The 20,686-nt window shown below is 36.7% G+C and overlaps 1 long non-coding RNA gene across 1 annotated transcript in view; it reads left to right on the forward strand.

Moving 5' to 3' along the window:
* Positions 1 to 20,686, forward strand: part of LOC113266161 (uncharacterized) — a 454,130-nt gene that overhangs the window by 295,952 nt on the left and 137,492 nt on the right. The window contains exon 4 of the long non-coding RNA XR_008957144.1: positions 3,811 to 3,877. This is a non-coding gene — a long non-coding RNA (uncharacterized LOC113266161). The remainder of the gene's footprint in view (positions 1 to 3,810; positions 3,878 to 20,686) is intronic.

Here is a 20,686-nt window from a genome sequence, read left to right on the forward strand (position 1 = left end):
AACCAGTTTCTGCCTTTGAGTGGGGTCCAAAAGTCACCTCAGAAAACTAGCAAAAGACAACTTCATGCTCTTATCACAGGAAATTCCAATGGTTTGGGGAGCTGTGAACCAGGAGCTGTGGACCAAGACCAAATATATATGAAAACTAGATTTTTATCATCTGAAGGACCAAATATATATGAGAATTATATTTTTGTCATCTCAGTGATCAAATATATGTATTATTATTTTTTTAATAGATCACACTATCTAGTTCTTTTTATGTTCTTGTCTTTGGATAAGAATACAAGAGCTTTGCAGTTCTAGAATTTGCCATCTGTCTTCCAAATGGTGTTAAGGTGGGGAAGAGCAGTATTTCTACATACACATACAAGACTACTTGCTGTCAAAATGTTATATAGAAAAACCTATTTAAGAGTCTTAATATATTTTTGTTAAGTCATGAATAGTCATAGAGATCAATTATTGTTGATATCCTAATAGTTCCATACTTCACCCATTTGCTGAGAGCAATAGAAGACTCTGGAAACCTTAACTTTAAAATGCTTTTTAAAATTTATATTTTTTGAATTAACACAATAAACTGAATTGATTTTGATGTACAGTTCTAAGAATTATAACAAATGGACAGAGTCCTTAACTACTACCATCAAGGTATAGAAGACTCTTATTTCCCCAAATTATTTCCTCATGCTGTCCCTAACTCCTGGCAACAAATGATCTATTCTGTCTGTGTAGTTTTACCTTGTCCAGAATGTCCTATAAGTGGAATCATATAGTATAAGGTTTTTTGATTCTGGCTTCCCTTACTTAGTATATTACAGATTTATTTATGCTGTTGTGTCAATTTGTTTCTTTTTATTTTTTCATTTTTCTTCATCAGTTGAAAGATAATAGGGTTGTTTCCAGTTTTGACTGATTATGAAGAAAGTTGCTGTAAACTTCTTGTGTTGTAAATGGGGCAGTAAGTTCCCCTCCTGGGGCCTTTAAGGGTCATTCCAACATGGTCACAGAAATTAAACTCAGGCATATGAACTTCAAGGTCTATACTCTTAGGTCCTAGAAGAGGGAAATGGAGGGTCACAAAGAGCTTCTAGGGAATGGGTTCAACCAAGCAAGTGGAGAGCTGAGAGAGTTGAGGACTTGTGGGCAAATGCCTTTATTGAGCAGTCAGGGTGGAGTTCCCAGCAAAGGTATGAGGGACTTCATTGGTGTGCTTGAATGCCACTAGGTCGTAGCCAGAGGAGGGTAACCCAGGGGACTTGCAGCAGCAAGGACCAGCCTTATCTTCTTGGTATACCTGGGTGGAGTGCTCATAGCCTTCTTGGGGGGATATTGAGGCATCAGGAAAACATGAAGTTCTAAAAATTAATGATACAAGTTTTGATGTCACTATTTCGATTTCTTTTGGGTAAATAAATATCTGGAAGTATGATCACTGTGTCATAAGTTATACATTCTTAACTTTATAGGAAGTTGACAAACTGTTTTCTAAAGTGAATGTACCGCTTAATTTTCACTGGAAATGTTTGAATATTCTAGTTGCTCTGCATTCTCACTAACATTTTGTTGTTTCAGTTTCATCTTTCTAGTAGGTGTGTAGTCCTATCTTGTTTTAATTTGCGTTTAATGACTAATGATGTTGAACTTCTTTCCATGTACTTACTTCCATCGAAGAAGAACTACAGATGGCAAATATCTATTCAAATATTTTGCCCATTTTTTTGGTTTGTTTTCTTATTGAGTTTGGAAGGTTCTTATGTTCTACATCCTTTGTCAAATGTGATTTGCAAATATTTTCTCCCACTTTCATGGCTTATCTTTTCGTTCTCTTGACAGTGTCTTTCACAGAACAGAACTTTTGGTTTTGATGAAGTTAAATTTATCTTTTTTTCTCTTATGAATCATGATTTTAATGTATTTAAAAACACTTTACCTAACCCAAGATCACAAAGAATTTCTGCTCCATTTTTCTGGAAGTTTCATTGTTGTAGGTTTTAAATTTTGATTTATGATGCATTTAGAATTGTTTTGTATATGATATGAGGGGTGGGTTGAAGTTTGTTTTATTTGTTTCTTGCATTTATCGATTTATTCTCTATTTTTTGAAAAGTTTATTTTTTTCCCTATTACCTCTGTGCTTCTGTTAAAATTCAATTTTTCTTATTTGCATGGGTGAATTTCTAGACTATTCATTTACACTGAACTGTGTATCCTTTTGCGAATGACACTATTGATTTATTACAGGTTTACAGTAAGTTTTTAAATTAAACACTTACGTAATAAATATTCTAAGCACTGATTTGGCTATATCCCACAAATTTTAGTATGCCATATTTTCATTTGGTTCAAAATAGTTTTTAATTGAGACTTTCTCTTGGACTCATGTTATTTTAAATTAGTGTGTGTTCTCTAACTTTGTTCCCTTGCAGAGTTGTTTTGGCTATTCTAGTGTTTTTCCCTTTCTATATAAATTTTCGAATTTGCTTGTCAATATCTTAAAAAAAAAAAAGTTTCCTGGGATTTCTGTTGGGATATTATTAAGTGTTGTGTTATTTTGAAGATTTTCATTTTAATTCTGTTATTAGAGAACATACTTTCCTAAGATTTTAATTCTTCAGATTTGTTAAGATTTGTTTTATGGCCTGTGCTTTTTATGATCTATCTTGGTGAATGTTTCTTGTGCCTTTAAAAAGAATGTATATTTGGCTGTTTTTGGTGAATCATTCTATAAAATGTCAATTAGGGTGAAGTTGGTGAATAGCATTGCTAAAATCTCCTATATCCTTGTTGCTTTTTTCTTTTTGCTGTATTCATTATTGAGAGAGGATTGTTGGATTCCTCTACATATACTTGTGAGTTTATTTCTTCTATCATTTCTATCCATTTTTGTATCTTGAAGCTCGTTTTTTAGGTAATACACATTTAAGCTGATTACATCTTTGTCTTATCCTACCATATCTTTGTGAGTGGATTTTTTTCATCAAGTCCCTTTTTATTCTTTTATTTGAACTCTATTTTTATTACTATAATCATTCCAGGTTTTATCTAGTGCTGCATTTTCCCTTCTTTTACTTTTAATCTATTAACATCATATTTGAAGTGAGTTTCTTGTGGAGTGGGTATGTTTTTAATCCAGTCTGACACTGTCTTTTAATCGGTATGTTTAGACCATTTCTGTTTAATGTAATTAGTGATATGGCTTGACTTTAGAAGCATCATTTTAATATTTCTCCCCTCTTTTAGATTTTCCTGTTCTTCCTTTTTCCCCTTAGCATTTTAATATATCTACTTTTGGCTATATTGCTTCATATTTTTAATCAGCTATGCTAGGAAATAAAATACAACTAGCCTTTTAGAGTCTATAGAGAGTTAATACTTAAATAAAACATCGAAGCTTGTAATCACATAGGCCCCTTTATCCTTCTCCCTGTATTAGAATTGTCACACATAAAATGTTTATCACATGCATATACTGAACAACTCCACCAGAAAATGTTCATTTCGTTTTCATCAAAAATGAATCTTTTAAAGAGCTTAAGAATATTGTCCAAATATTGAGCATTTCTGTTACTTTTCATGCATGTATCAAGTTCTAAATTTCTCTGCTAACATTTCATGAACATAGTTACGATGGCTGCTTTTAAAGTATTGGACTGATGATTTCAATATCTAGGTCATCTTGGGATTGTAATTGCTTGTTTGTCTTTTCCAATGAGAGTTGATCAAATTACTGTGTTATGCTTATAAGTTGAGTATCTTTTATTATAATATTTCAAATGTCACATCATGTGTTCTTTTGTCCTCCAGAAGATGTTGATTTCTACCTCCTCACCCCAACCATCTTAAATTTTGAGGTACTCAACCTACAACCTGGGTAAGTTTAGACCATTCATTTTATCTTCCTTTCTGTGGGTGGGATTTCTAATATCCGTTCAGTTTTCAAAGCCTTTACTCTGTTGCTTTGACTAAATTCTGTGTGTGCCACTCAGGGTTTATTTTAATAAGTGAATTATGTTTTGTATGATTCAGCTCTTATAACCTTTGCAGTGAACTGGGTTTGTATTGTGCATATAACACATGCATGCAGGGGTAGCCTAGAACTTGTGCTGGATCATAGAATTAGAGAATTCCCATCTCCATCTCTCTACTTTACAGGAACCCCCCACCCCTGCCCGCCGGGGACACACACACTCTTTGGCTTCTAGGATCCACTTTTCCTTGTTCTTGTCTCTGTGATCAATTTTCTCCTTTTATAAGGATATCGGTCCATATTGGATTAGGGACCACCCTAATGACCTCATTTTAACTTGATCATCTCTGAAAGGACACTATATCCAAATAAGGTCACATTTAAGTACTAGGGGTTAGGACCCCAACATATTTTTTGGAGGGACACAATTCAATCTGTAACAGGTGAAGGGGGCAGTGGGGGTGGAGTGGGGGCGGTGTAGTTCTAGGAAACTACTGTACTGGTGACTTTAAGTTTTGACTATCCTTTTCAGTCTACTTACTAATTTTCAGTGTTTTTAGGGAATTGCCTTTTTGTATTTTGTTCAGATGTTTTTACTATAGTTGGTTTACTTCCAACTGGTAGTTGTAACTTTAAAAAAATAAAGATCTTTTAGTTTTAGGGTTATACAAGTACTTCTTAGGTTCAAGGAGATGTGGCAACCAAAATGAGAACCGCAGTTGAAATGAATGGCAGGCTAAAAGTCTATTTGGAGGAGAATTTGGAGTCCAATATGCAAGATACTAGCTTGGAGTTGAGGGGAAATATATTCCAATCTCTGAGTCATTATGATTTAGAGCAACTCAGCTTCATACTCCAGTTCTCTTTCAGTGGTGCTACTCTTGATTGATTTCTTGGGGTGAGAATTTGGCAGTATGATTAAGACTAGAAAAATAAGTTGCATATTATTTCAGCGGTTGCTGTTTATGGTAAAGGTCCCTTCAATTTATCATATACTCATTTACTGCTTTCTGGTGTTACAAAGGTATGTTAGAAATAGTTCCTGAGATTAAGGAGTCACAGTCTAGGAAGGGAGTGAGAAATGTGGGTAAATAATTGTTGTATTGATATGCTAAGTGTTCTGAGGTAAATACGAAGGCACATAAGGTGGGGATGGGGTGGAATGGCTAGGCGAATAAGCCAAGAATGAAGAAAATGATTTTACTGTGGGGGTGGGGGTAGACATGGGGATTGGAGAAGGGCTGTTTTAGGCAAAAACAAACAGCCTTTAAGTATCAAGGATGCTCTGTTACACATTTCTTGAATATTATCAAACAGCATTATGTATTGGTGCCCTCAGATGTCAGTCTGTTTGGTGGCCAAGATGGAGACGAACGGGAGTTTAAGGAAAAAGCGTATTTCAGACAAAGGACTAAAGTACTTGCTATTTTTGAGATATTCTTTTAAGCACTGATCTGAGAAACATCACACAGGATAGAAATATAGAAAGACCTCAGGAGAATGAACTTTTATCCCCACCGGCACATTTCTATTTCTTTGGTTCATTACATTCAATAATTCAGAATGGTTCATTCACAGTTTGATCTGATCATAATCAGGCAGGGAAGGGGAAGTAATTTGTAAATGCCACCCAAATTTAGGTTGTGCCCTGAAGTCTTTTATTGGAAATCTTATTTTGTTTTGAAGTTAATTGGAGAACAGTTAATTGGACAAGGCAGTAGAGGAAGGATTAATTTAAGTTTCTATGAAAATTGGCACTCGGGACTTATATGAACCATATAGGGCCAAATCTGTATGGTTTGCTCTTGCCAGTTTTTATCTCGCACAGCCATAGTGATACTTATCAGAAAGTGCGCCTGCTAACAGAACTGTCTGGGCTGTTCTTTTCTAACAGGCTCTCTTATACTGTTTGAACAACCACGGTTTCAGATAGCACACACTAAAATTGCACTGAATTGATCATGTCGCAATCATAGTCGAAAACAAAAAGGCTGTTCTGTATAGTATCAGAGCAACTCAGAGCCTCAGAAGGATGGAATAAGTAAATACCGATTTGAGTTGGGGTTCAGAGCCACTGTTACCCCATCTGTAGTCCACATGGCTACTAATCTCTAATTTCTTACTTAAAATGACACTGAAAGCAATTCTTAAGTATAGAACAAATTCCAGAGTCCTAGAATTATGACAAGTACCTAATCAGTGCTTCCATTTTTACCTCCCAGAGCTCCAGAGCATGCCCTGCATAATCAACAATTCAGAACCTCTTACCAAACCCTGCACAAAGTATACCTGCCTTTTCACACATCCCTGACTTTACCTAGTGTCCCTTCTGTTAGAAATGCACTCTCTGACTTTCCCAGCCACCCTGCCTGGAAAATCTTCTATTCATGCTTCATGACTGTTCAAACAAATATCACTTCCTCTCTAGTGCCTTTTTGGCTTTCGTAAGCAGGTTAGTTACTCCCCTCCCCCCTTGTAAACTTACAGCAGTTTAGTCATACTTCTAGCCTAATTAAATTGCCTTTCAGTTTACATAGTTACCTTTCTTTCACGCCTTCTTGGCTGTCAGCTCCTTTGGGAGCTCGTCTTTGTTTACTGTTGTAATAGAAGCTTAGTAAATATTGATAGGCAAATATTTCAACAAAATAATCTTTGAAAAAAATTAATAAACTAATATACTATACTTGGAAGGGAAAATGTACTAAATAGACCTCAGACGTAGTATTACTGTGCTGGATATTTGCCCCATCCAGATCTATTATTTACCTTTTTATATCCTGCGATGTGTCCAAGGAGGCTGAACTTTAATAAATAGAGTTAATGTGGTCCCTTACCCTCTGGCTTTGGTTGAGTTTGGCCCGGAGGACCAAGGATAGGTGATCACAGAGTGAGAAAAGAGTGGATCTGCATATTTATTCCCCTAGCTTCCTTTTTGCTATATCTTATTGGGTTGGCTAGGTCCCTCTACCAAAGGCCACAGCTCCACATGACAGCAGCCTACCCTGGGTTCTAGTTTCTGCTCCTTCCCTCTGTCCCTTTAGGCCTGTGGGTGGTAATGGTCTCATGATATGAGACCCTGGAAAATACAGCCTCTCTTAATTCCTTAGTCTTATCCACACCTTTGTAATTAGTCCCTTTGTTAAACTCCCTCTCCCCAATTGTCCAGTATCGGTGTGCCACTTAGGATAACCTTGAGATCAGATTTTTAAAAGGAGTGTTTCATGGAATAATTTTCCTCAGGTTATTACTGAATATGTGACAAAACATGTGTCTATTTTTATGAGTTTATGAAATATCGAGTTCAGTAAGTTTTATTTAGTATTATAATACATTTCAGAGCCCTAATAATCTAATATTGAGTGTGGAGTATAGCGTTTGGTGTTCCCTAAATATTTTACCACTGTAAAGTATGCTAAGGTTATCTTGTTATTTAGCATTGCCATTAACGCCTCACAAAACTAGGTGTGTTTATGTATGTATGTATGTATGTATGTATGTATTTATTTTGCAAAGTGAAGTTCCAAAAATGCTGCCTTAGCTTACCAAAGATAGATCATTGTGAAATGTCAACTTAAGCTCCTTATTATCATCAGTTTACCTATTTGTTGTAAAGAACATTTATTTTATTCTAGTAAAAATCTAGGACTTTAAATTACTATTTGGATACTGAAGTGGGTATCTGGTTTTGTCTTTAGCTCTAAAGAATGTCCTGAACTACTCTCTACTACATAACTCTAAGTGCCAGAGAAAATGATCACAAGTAAGAATTATAGGGATATAAATATAGTCTCTCATAAGTTATTCCTTTTTGAAAGCAAAATAAATTGAGAACTATAAACTCCTTGTTAGCAGATGTGAACTGAGAGACTCTGCTAATTTGTTTTACTGCCAAGCTCATAACTATATATATCAAGACTGACAATATTTGTAAGGGCATTTATTACTTAGATTTTCTCAGCAGGAATTAAAAATTCACCTTATAGTAAATTACCTCCTCTTGGATTGATAAATGTGTATTATAGAATAAATTATTAAACTTAGCTAGATCATAAATTACAGATTTTGATGAAGATGTCATTGTGTTTGGTAAACTGAGTGGCCATTAAGCCATTTAATTTAGAAACTTTAACATAATGGGAAGTAATAGTAAATCTTATATTTATCCAGCATTACTTAAATGAACTCCTAGTAGATTTGCTTCCAAGTGCAAACTTTTCAATTACTTGATAACTATTTTGAAATTGTAATGCTTGTATTATAGCACTTCTAATTTTTAACATTAGAGTTATAAAAGGAACACTGTTTTTGCAAGTATATTTGTCAGGTATAGTATAGCTAAAAGATGATAGATATGTATGGCAAAGAGAACAATCTTTCTAGAATTATACAGTGTTTCTGATATAGGAATAATATGATAGAAGCAACGATTAAAAACATAATGGAAGAAAACTTTTCTCAGCCAAAAAGTAGTTAAATAAAACAAATAATCTTCCATGTTGGAAATGCTTATTATATCTTATGCAAAATCTAAGTGATTGGTATTCAGTAATATTATAGCAAAATATTGGAGTTACAAGACTATGACAATATCTTTCAACTGTTAAGAAATCTGTACCAAGAAATGAGAATCAGGTTGTCCTCAGGCTTCTTAATAGTAAAGATGGACAGTGGACTTTTATACCCATTCAGGGGCTCAGAGAATAAATTACTTAGTACTTTCCTTAGAAATATTTTTTGAGGGGCACCTGGGTGACTCAGGTGGTTAAGTGTCTGCCTTTGGCTCAGGTCATGATCCCAGGGTCCTGGGATCGAGTCCCACATCAGGCTCTGAGCCTACTTCCCTCTCCCTCTGCCCTTACCCCCGTTTTCTCTCTCTCTCTCTCTCTCTCTCTCTCGAAAGAAAGAAAGAAGAAAGAAAGAAAGAAAAAACAAACTGTACCAAGAAATGAGAATCGCTTTGTCCTCAGGCTTCTTAATAAAGATGGACAATGGAGTTTTATACCCATTCGGGAGTTCAGAAAAAAAAAAAAAATTGGTACTTTCCTTAGAAATATTTTTTGAGAGGTGCCTGGGTGGCTCAGTCAGTTAAACATCTCCCTTAGGATCAGGTCATAATCCCAGTGGCTCAGGTTATGTTCTCATGGTCCTGGGATTGAGTCCCTCATTGGGCTTCCTGCTTAGCAGGGAGTCTGCTTCTCCCTCTCCTTGTGCTTCCTCCCCATTGCTCATGCTCTCTCTGTCTCTCTCTCTCTCAAGTAAATATGTTTTAAAGTTTATTTTTTGACTAAGCTTTTCATTCAAGTGAGAGATGTCTCAAAATTACAAATGAAGATGAGAGAGGTGATCTAAAATTTGTGTCTTAAAGTGCTGTGTTTTGCACATATTTGGTAATAGCTTTGTGGCCTAGATGAGCATTTCAGAAGATAGTTACTGCAGAACTTGGTGAATGACTCCATTACTTTTGAGTTGACTGTCAGTATTGACACACTGTATCACAAGGCTTAGATTGTGTCCTTGGAAATTGCATGCCTAACTCTACAGAAAAAAGGAAAGTCTAAGGAGCTGAAATAGCCTGCTGTGTTCTGGTAAATCAAATTGGCAATAACCTCCAAATTGAGCTAAAATCAGTGCCTCAATTTTATCATGAGATTTATTGGGCATTAGTCTGAATTTGATCTATTAGAACATCTAATCTACTTTGGGTGTTAAACTAAGTGCGCCATCTCCTTTCAGATGCTATGTATTATGAAATAGAATCACTTTCAGACATATGTGGACAGTGTAGCAAAAACGGGATATGGAGTGTATGGTGGTGTGGGTGACCTCCTGAAGGAACATGTTGTCTTGGACAGAAACACGAACTACTAAATCTCTAAAAGAAATAACTTCTCTCCTGAGAAATTCAGGTGTGAGTGAAAGGACTGGTGAGAAGTCTCAAGATGAAAATAAAACAGGCAGCTGTACCAACTAGAAGAAATTAAAGTGCTTAGGTGGAAGCCAACTGAACTTGAAATAGTTTCCGAAGCTGAGATAAAAGACATTATAATAGAGGCTATAATAGGAGGAATGCGGTATGGTTTCACTGCCTTACAAGTACCTCAGGTAGAAGCCATAGACTAATTCATCTTCTCCCCCATGGCTGCCTTTAGAAAATCTCCCTAACCTAATCCTGGGTAAGGCTTGCTCTAATACCCCTATGCATGGTTCAAAGTAAGTGACTGAGAAAATGAATGATGTAAATATGTTATTGGTTATAGCTGGATGAGGCAAATCTAGCAGTTATTACAAAGAGGCAATAGTGTTCACTTTTCAGTAGAGCAGAAAAATCACTTGGGGTGCTGACTGAATTTGTCTATTTTGAGATTTTGATTCAGAAGGTTTAGAGGTATGTTAATTTGTATTTCTAATAAGTACGCTAGTTAATTCTTCTTCAAAATGTTTTAAAAACAGCAGGATGCCATAGTTTCTCTACTTATAAAATTAAAGCAATTACCTTAAATTTTTAAAAAATTAGGATAATTACCTTAAAATGTGGATATGATCCAATTAACCACTTATGTGAATCTCTTAGCACAAAACCTAGGATACTGTAAATAATGTTATAACAAAGTCATATTCAGAATGGTGTAATACTTATGCTATAATTCTTAAAGTTTTCTAGACCTGTATATATAGCACAATTATGTAAATGTATTTATTGAAAATAGACTAGAAAAATAATTACAGTTGACCCTTGAACACAGGTCTGAACTGCGCAGGTCCACCTACACATGCCTCCCGCCCCTCCCCCTCAAAAAAAAAGAGCTTTATTGTTTTCATTTGGGAAAAGGCTCCACGGGCAGTTAAAAAATCTGCCTAGCAGCTGTAGGAAAACTTAGGTGGAGAAGCCCTGACACCAGGGGGAGCCAGAGGGAGCCCCGCAATGGCTGCTGGCCTCTGGAGGCTCCTGGTTGTGCTTGAGGATCTCCTTTAGAAGAGATATTTGTTCAGCCTGACCTCTGGGTGTCAGCCAGCCTGGGAAGGTTAGTCAGGTGGTTGCCTTCTTTTTGACAAGTTTTACCTCCTCATCTAGGAAGTTGTTATCCAGGAAGTTAGAGATGGGGGTCTTTACAGGCAGAACCCAGGGTATGCAATCAAAAAGGACCTGGTTCAGGTTTTTCTCCAGGGCCATGGTGGCTTCCACGATGTCCAGGGCTTTGCCCCATTCATCTTGGGATAGCTTCTGTAAGTCCTGGAGGGGGAGCATGGACACAGTCTTGTTTGCTTCTTAGAGATGCCTGGTACCCTCACCTTCTCCTTGGCCAGCTCCTGGAAGAAGTGGCCTGTGTCCTCAAGAGCCACATCATTGCAGTTGAAATAGGAGCCAGAGAGGTAGGTGTAGGAGGCCTGGAGATGCCTTGTGACCAGGTGGTTGGTGGCCTCCACCTAGGTGGAATAATTCTAACCAATTTGGGAGCTCATGGTTGATTGGCAATAAGGAACTAAGGTGAAAAAGTTGTGCTGGCTGGTCCCAGAGGCAGAGGATGGCTGGAAGATGGTTCCCAGGGTTGTGACTAGAAAAAAGGGTGGAGGGTAGCTGGAGGAATGTGTATCCCTGGGTCTGTTGCATCCACACACAGTTGAAGGAAGAGACAGATCTGGGGGACTGCCAGGTACAGTACCTACACTTGGATTTTTTTTTTTTTTTTAACAATACAGTTAATGTATTTTGTCTTATAATTTTCTTCACATTGTTTCTCTAGCTTGCTTTATTGTGAAAATACAGTATATAATAAAACAATATAACATACAAAATAATCGACAATTATCAGTAAGGCTTCTTTCTGGTCAACAGTAAGGCTAGTAGTATTTAAGTTTTTGGGGAATCAAAATTTATGTGCTTATTTTTGACTGCACAGGGATAGGCACCCCTAAACCCCGGATTGTTCAAGGGTCAACTGTAGTAATGTTAGTAGTTGTGATTAGCCTTTAAAAAATTTTTTAATTCCAGTATAGTTAACATACAGTGTTATATTAGTTTCAGGTGTACAATATGGTGATTCAACAATTCTATACATCATTACTCAGTGCTCATCATGATAAGTGTACTCTTAATCCCCTCACCTATTTCACCCATCCCCCCACCAACCTCCCCTATGATACTTTATTTTAAACAAGTACTCTCAATTGAAGTTATTTTTTAGATTTTATTTGAGAGGGGGGTGTGGAGGGGAAGAAGAGGGAGAAGCAGACTACTGAGCAGGGAGCCCATCGTGGGATTCCATCCCAGGACCCTGAGATCATGACCTGAGCCAAAGGCAGACGCTCAGCCATTTGAGCCACCCAGGTGCCCCTAAGGTTATTTTTTAACAAGAACATTTTTTTTTTTTATTTTGAAGTATATTTCAGAATACATGGTTCTAAAAGATAAATATAAAACATTCCATCCAAGAAGAATAGAATACACATTTTCTTCAAGTATACACAGAAGAAGTTCCTCTGGTTAAATCACATGAACACATAAAGAGACATAACAAATATTACACATTTAGGAAGACTAAAATCCTACCAAGTAAAATTTCCAGGCACAATGTACAAAACTAAAGATAAACAATAAAACAAAGCTGGAAAATCTACAATGTAAATATTAAGTATTTAATATGTAAATATTAAACAGGCTACTCCACAAGCAATTGCTCAAATCAGAAATCAAACGGCAAATCAAAATGTCTCAAAACAAAAGAAAAAACAATATTCCAAAACCTATGGGATGCAGCAAAAGCAGATGTTAGAGTGAATTTTGTGATATAAATGCTTGTATTCAGTTGTTTATTTGAACGTTTTTCCTTAACATTACAGCAAAAGAAGAAACTTAGCTGAAATTTAGTAGAGGAAGGAAATAACCGAAAAATCAGAAATCGAGACCAGAATAAACAAGAACATAACATTGGAAGTAATTACCTGTTTTTCCAAAAATGAAGTTGGCAATGTTTTAACTACATTAAGAAAAAAAAAGATTCAAAAGCAAAATGAGAAATGGGAGAGAAAACAATACAACAGATAAGCCAGAAATCCATAGTGCGATAAGATTACTATAAACAATTGTATACTAACAAATCAGATAATTTAGGAGGAAAAAAAAAAAAATAATCCCTAACACGTTACCAATGGATCTTGAATCCAAGAAGTAGGAAATCTTCTTAGACCAATAATAAGAATGAAAGTTGAATTAGGAATCAAAAATTTCCCAGTACAGGAAAGCCCAAGACCACATGGTTTCATTGGTGAATTCTACCATTTAAAAAAAGAAATGACCGTCTTTATCAAAATCTTACAAATAATGGAATAGAGGGAACACATTCAAAATTACTCCATGAGGCCAGTCCTTGTACAGTTTTTATACTGCTCTGCCTCCCAGAGATGCTCTCTGAGAGGAGTGAATTATCTCTCACTCACTGTGTGCCCCAGGTGTCCTTTGATTGCTGTTTCCACACTGTCTGCCCCAGGGTTGTTTACCTGTCTTCTCTCCAGCAGCAGGGCACTGCCCTTAGGCTCTATCCCAGCCAAGCCCACTGACCTTTAAAACACCAGGCTTTAAGCCCTGCTAGTTGCAAGAATTCATGAAATTCATCCTCTTGTTTTCCAAGCAAACTGGCTTTGGGGAAACATCCTCCTTGTGCATTCCCAGGTGCTTTTGTCTCTGTTGCTCTGTCTCTTTTTGTCTCTTTGTCTCTCTCTCCCCCTCTCCCCCTCCTCCATGACCATGGTTACCTCTCCTCTGCAGTACCCATGATCAGTTTCTCCCCTAAACTATGTCTCCACAATTCCTACCTTCCTTGATGTGGCCTCTTCTCTCCCTTTAGTTGTGGAGTTTGTAATGCTGGTCTTCGGGTCTATTTCTAGGGTATTTAAGGATGATTTGATAGTTATCTATCTTGTGTTTGTTGGAGGAGACAAGCCTAGGGTCCTATTCTGCCACCATCTTGTTATTCCTTCATTAGCCTTTTTGATCTTTCTTTCGCTCCCACCTTTTCTCTGTATTGTGAATATAGAACATCATTTTTTAACTTTCATAACAAAATTTAAACTTAAAAAAATAAAGGTAGGCATTAACTATATTCTTCATAGTATATATTCTTCATATATAGGTCCCTATCTATCATCTTCATGATCTTAAGTAATTGTGAATAAAGTTGATTACTGTATTTCGAACTTAAAGAATATTTCTGGGTCTTGCAAACTTATGTTTTATTTTTAAGCATTCTGTAGGCTATAAAATGAGGAGAACGAGAATTCACAGTAGTGAACACTTCGAACACAATGAAATCTGAATTAAAAAAAAAAAAATTCCCCCTTGGAGAAGGAAATGGAAAGACCTCCACCTTTCAAAAAAGATTAACCATGAGAAGCTGCATAAAGGGGGCCCATTCCTCATGGGAAAAAAATGTGTGCTATATTGTTTGTATCATTTGTATCTCTTGCTACCATGAGAGATGCAGGTACTTTGAAGGGAGTGGGTGGTAAATTATCCAAGACTTTGAAAGTAATAAAAGGAATCATGGTCTGGAAAAAAAAAAAAAAAGATGTTCTAGACATGATTCACAGATTTATTGTAGTCATTTTGGAAGCATTGAAACAGACCAAATGTGTGGAGAAATTATTTCTGATTGCATACTGAAATTTTAAAGGCACTCAGATGGCTAAGGTTTGTGTTCCATGTAGAAACTGACTTTGAATGCTAGGTTTGGGAATTGGTTAGGAAAATGAAGAGATTCACATTTTGAGCAAGCTTGAGTGGCAGAAAGGCAGGAGAGACTTATAAACTGAAGGGGAAAATCTAAGATTAAAGTGAGCATTGGCCTGGGTAGCACAGTGAAATAGAGATGGAATGGAAAAAGATCTGTCTGAGAATACAAAGGGCTCACAAAACATTCATTACAATTTAGATAAAGCCTAAGTGGTTATTTTCTAAAACTAAATCTCATGGCCAGGTGTAGAGCCTTGAAGCCAAGAGGCAGGCATAGGTATTTAATGGGGGAAAAAAATCACTAAAGACCTTAGTTCTGTTTTCTATTCTGATTTGTTCACTGAGAACCTTGGAAATCACATAGTCTGACTAATGTGGTCAGTGGTAGTTTATCTATAAATCTTAGAGTTATTCAGTATGGATATACATAAGGCTTTATGTTGGTTTCATGTCAATTCATGTCCTGCTTGTTCCAGAGACCAAAGGTTGCCTTCTAAATTTGATGGCAGCAGTGATGGTAGGCTATTACAAACAAACGAGTGCACTGCAGTTCCAAATCTTTACCTTTTCCCAATAGAACCCTAGAAAAGGAGAGTTCAAATGGAAGTTAGAAGTTATCATCCCATTCACTGAAGAAGTGTCTCCGTACCATTTCCAAAAGATGGTCAATCTGACTTCTGCTTGAATTAAGATATATTATGTCTATGTTATCAACTCTTTTACCATTTTAGTAATTCTGTCAAAAATGAAAGCAAGGTTAATTGGGCATGAATTAGTCTTAGAGAATTTAATAGACTTCTAGAATTTTTTAGGGATACTAATATACTTAATAGATCATAATTTTTAAAATCTGCTTTTTCTATTAAATACTAAGCTTCTTCATAGCTCTTGATTCTGTGATTTAGCAGTGACTAAGCAATGGCAACTCTGACGACAAATCCTTTCTATCTCCAGTTGCAACTCTAGGTGTGCCCTACTCTGATCCCTCTGTTAAATTGCTGCCAGAATAGTTTTTCTTAAAACTCTTCCTAGATGTCTCCTGCTAACTTTCATTCAGTGATTCCTCATTGGCTTCAAAATAAAAATCAGCTCCTTGCCATGGCATGTAATGATATCCCATAATCTGGATATTTCTGTGTCTGGCTATTTTAGTTATCTATTGCTTTAAGAATGTTACAATAACAACCCCAAAATCCAGTGACTTAAAACAACAACTATGTATTCTCTACTAGTCTGCAGGTCAGTGGGGGTGTTTTGCTGATCTTGCACAGGCTTAGTTTACCTCACCTAGATCTCATGCATCTGTGATTTAGCTGGCAGGTGCTCAGTGGGTGGCTCTTGGCTGGTGTGATGGACTGGATCAGGCCATGAGTTGGCTTTTCCAGAAGGCTAGGCAGAGCTTGTTTTTTGACTGTTGAGCGAAATTCCAGAAGAGGGAGTAGAAATTCACAGGCCTTTTGAGGCCTAGGGTTGGTCCCGGCTGCTACTTCTGTTGGCTTACATTGGCCAAGGTAAGTCGTGAAGGTAGCCCAGATACAAGAGGTAGAGAAATAGACTTTCAATGGAAGGAACAACATGAACATAGCAAAGTGTGCAGATGTTGGGAAGGACAAAAACTGGAGTTTTTGCCTCTAGTTCACTACACTTACCTACCTCTCCATCTTCAATACTTGCTAAGCCCCAACTTAATCGTTATGCCCAACAGTAGTGACCTTCACATCGTTCTCTAAAAATGGTATGTCATTGCTTCCTTTGATTGTCACACCCAATTTTCCCTTTGCCTGGAATTAACTTCTGAACTTGACTGACTTCTATACTTCAACAAAAATAATAACGATGATAAAGTATTAAGTACCCCCTATATATCGGGCATCATTCTAAGTTCTTTACATATAGTAACTCGTTCAATTCCCATTTTGAGATAAGTCCTATTTTTTGAATTTTACAGATAAGAAAACTGAGGTACAGCAAGGTTCTGTAACTTATCCAAAGACCCAACTAGTTTGTATGGTGAAGTCCGAATTTGAACCCAGAATATCTGAGTTCAGCCACCACTATCCGCCACTGCCAGCAGCTGATGCTGATGGTGAGTGCCCTCTTCTTATGGAAGCCTCCCTTCTCCCTCCTGATAAGCATAGGTGTTACTTCTGTTTTACATATATTCCTTTGTGAGTCCTAGCTCAGTTCTAGTGATGACAATCAGTAGTCAGTTTTATTACTCTAAATGACTGCCATAATTAGGCCACATAAATACAGATTTCATTCAGTGGTAACTGTCTCGTTTCCTTGCTTATGTTTCATAACTCTATTGGCCTGTGATTGTTTTCTTGGGAAATACACTGTTCCCAATTTTCACTGAAATCTATCGTATAAGAAAACAACTTATCTGGAAAGTATAACCCTCTTTTATGTTAATAAAGAGAAATATATCCCAACAAATCAGATCTTTCTTTTGTCAGGCTAGTGTGATATTTATTGGCAGTGTGGTTCCTCAGTCCCAAGACCACTTTAATCTGAAACTAATGAGATGAATGAGCTGATCAGAAATATAGCATGTGGGGCGCCTGGGTGGCACAACGGTTAAGCGTCTGCCTTCGGCTCAGGGCGTGATCCCGGCGTTACGGGATCGAGCCCCACATCAGGCTCCTCCGCTAGGAGCCTGCTTCTTACTCTCCCTCTCTCGCTGGCTGTCTCTATCTCTGTCGAATAAATAAATAAAATCTTTAAAAAAAAAAGAAATATAGCACTTGCTCAGGGGGCAATTAGAGTATAGTTGCCTGATTCAGGTGCAGCTCTGTAGAATGGTTGAGAATTGGTGTCCATAAATCTATGGCAGAAAAGTGATATAATCAATGGGCAGATGGCTAGTTCTCAAGCTTTTGATGCCCACTGGACAGTCACTTCTGGAATCCTTTTAGCACTCAGTTAGGAATATCTATCAATTTCAACTATAAGACAAGCTATTCTCTTGAACAAAATGTTCTACCTTAGAAATGATATGTAATATTCAGTGGCATGGTAGCAGGTCAAGCTCTAAAACAATTGATACCAACCAAAATACATAAATAAAACTGCTCCACTCTTAATCATTAGTAGCACTTTAGTCATGTCACTTTGACCATCCTTTACCAATGACAACATTTCCGTATAGCACAAATTGGTCTATAATGAGCCACAGAGAACACTCCATCACCGCATCTGAAGCACTTTAGCAAATATTTAACATTTTTACATGAAATGAATTATTTAAATGGACAATTTTTTCTCAATAAATAGGCAGAAATTTTTAGGGTAATTCTATTTTTTTTAATGCTTCCAGTAAGAGTTCAGGATAATCTTATAAATCTTATAAACAGGAAAACCACAGTAGGTGAACCATCCTCAAGGTATCTTTACTAATCTTTCTTCTTAAGCTTTAACAAAGATGTAAATAATTTATTTTTTCTTAACAAAAGGACAGAAAAGGTTAAGATGAAAATGTTCACAAAAAGATCCAGATCTCCACTTTATTTCTGCCACAGAGTAGAGCATTACAAAACTCCCACACCCGCACAAATTGTCTGTATCCCAGCCACCTTTTCCACTGTTGAACAGTCACTGAATAATTGGGAATGTCTGGACTTGCTCTTTCAGTGTAGACTTGCCCTCAAATTGATTTTTAAATTGCTTTAAAAGATCTGGTGGTATTTTGAAGGTGTCAAGATTTGGATTAAAATGAGGTATAAGTTGTCTTCAAATTCTTTGTCCAACAGAACCAATGAATAGGGTAATAAACAAATGGGGTGCAGCAAGAATTTTGAGTTCATTAGCCATGTTCATGAATTGCTAAAAGACTGTACATTTCCACAGAGCAACTGGCTGCTGCAAGAAGTAAGAGAACACTGAGAACCAAGACCTTTTCCCAGCCTTATACTCTCAGGAAACATGTAGATAACCCAGTTGAAATGATGATTAATTTATTATGTGAATCAAATGCACTCAACAGGATTCTTCCATTTTGCAGTATTTTTGATACCTCCAAATATCAAACTTCTAAGAAGATCCCATTTTCAGAAGATATTTTCCCCCTGAGAGAGGTACACAGAAATGAAATGGTTAATTATTTGGGTTGTCTACTACACCTGTTCAGTTATAGAAGAATGCATCTTCAGACTGTTGCGTTTAATGATATTTTTATCAATCTAAGATTAACCTATTGATGGTAACAAAGGCCATTTTTGAATTTACCTTCTGGTCTGTTGACTTACTGTTTGTAGTCCTTTGTTACCATCTCTGTCTGAGAGTGGGACGGACCAGGAATATAATGTGGTGGGCCATTTCTCTGATTATTAGTAGCCCTGCTGTGTCTGGATGAAAATCCATTCCACTGTTGCCAACTGTGTATTAAATGCTTAATCTTCACCAGGCATCATGCTAGGTGATATATATCAGTTCTGTATAGTCCTTAAAAAGATTACTGCAAAATAGGTACTGGTATACTTTTTTTTTTTCCCCTAGAAAAACAACTGAATGTTATGAAGTATATATAATATTCTCTATGCTCATATCTAGTAAGTAGCAAATCCAAGTCCGATTAATTTTAAAGTTCTTACTTTTCCCAGTATGGCACATAGTGTCTTTGAGTGTAATTAGACTTGACTGTACCACGGAATTGACTATACCCTCGAATTTAGTCATTGGAATTAAATTGGACTGTGAAGGAGGGCAAAAGGCAAAGATCCTTTGGAATCAAATGACTGGATTAAATCTCAGAACCTTATTTGACCTCACTGAACCTCAATTTTCTAGCGGAAATATAATAACTTTACAGGGCTGTTGAAGTAATTAGAGGTAAAAATTTATAGCACTCAATAGATTTGGTTTGATATGACAGAGAAATTTGGAAATGTTGAATAGTTCAAAAGTTTCTTGGGGGTTTTCTTTGCTTCTGTTTTTCTTCCCATAAATTGTTTAACCATATATATATATATATGTTGAGCTCCTATATACTGGTACTTTTCTAAGTATGGGGAACATATGGATGAATAAGAAACCTTGAAGTTTTTGCTCCACAGGGTGTGAGTGCCCTGAGGAAACTTGGTCTTTTGGAGGCTTAAGTTGCAAATATTTATAATGTAATATAGAAAATACATGGGTTTTATGTAAACCTAGAGAGTATGCATATAACCCAGTGTGGTCAAGGAAAGCTTACTAGATTAAGTTATGCTTGAGCTGAATCTTGAAGAACTAACATTCCTAGAAGTGAGCCAAATGAGAGGGATACTGGGCAGAAGGAAAAATCAGAGCAAAGACATGGAGGTGCAAAACATTTAATGTTTCTGGATCATGAAGACTGGAGACCATGCTGGAGAGAAGGCAGAAGTCCTATGCTTACAGGGACCATATATAATATCTATATCTATATCTATATCTATATCTATATCTATATCTATCTATCTATCTATCTATCTATCTCCTGGTTAGAGTGTGCATGAATATTTTTTATCTTGGAAATGGGGAGCTATAGGAGGATTACATTTTTTAAGTATATAGGTTTATCTGGCAGACCTATGTGTTGGGTGGATTTGATGGGATAAAATGAGTAAAGGAGTTAGAATTTGTTGCAGTAGTGCAGGCAGTAGAAGATGGGAATTTGAGCTGGACAATTGGAGTGGGTGGTGGAGAAGAGAAGATGGATTTGGGAAATGCTTAAAAAGCAAATTTAATGAATTTAGGAGGTAGGAGAGGAAATAATGATTACTAGTTCTTAATTTGGGCTAATTGGAGGATGGCAAGAGCATGAGCTAAGAGAAAACAAGGAGTGTGAAGGCAAGGGAGATGCATCATTCCTATGTCCGTTTAAGAGAACCTGTTACTGGGTATACAGTGACTGATAGCTCCAAACACAACACCTTTGGATTGGCTGCAGCAAGGGATGCCTAAGCCTTGTCACTACGGTAATGTTGGAGCTGGGCCATTCCTGCCTGGTGTGGGACTCTTCCACCAGT

Source organism: Ursus arctos, unplaced genomic scaffold (genome assembly GCF_023065955.2).
Source record: "Ursus arctos isolate Adak ecotype North America unplaced genomic scaffold, UrsArc2.0 scaffold_37, whole genome shotgun sequence".
Lineage (NCBI taxonomy): Eukaryota > Metazoa > Chordata > Mammalia > Carnivora > Ursidae > Ursus > Ursus arctos.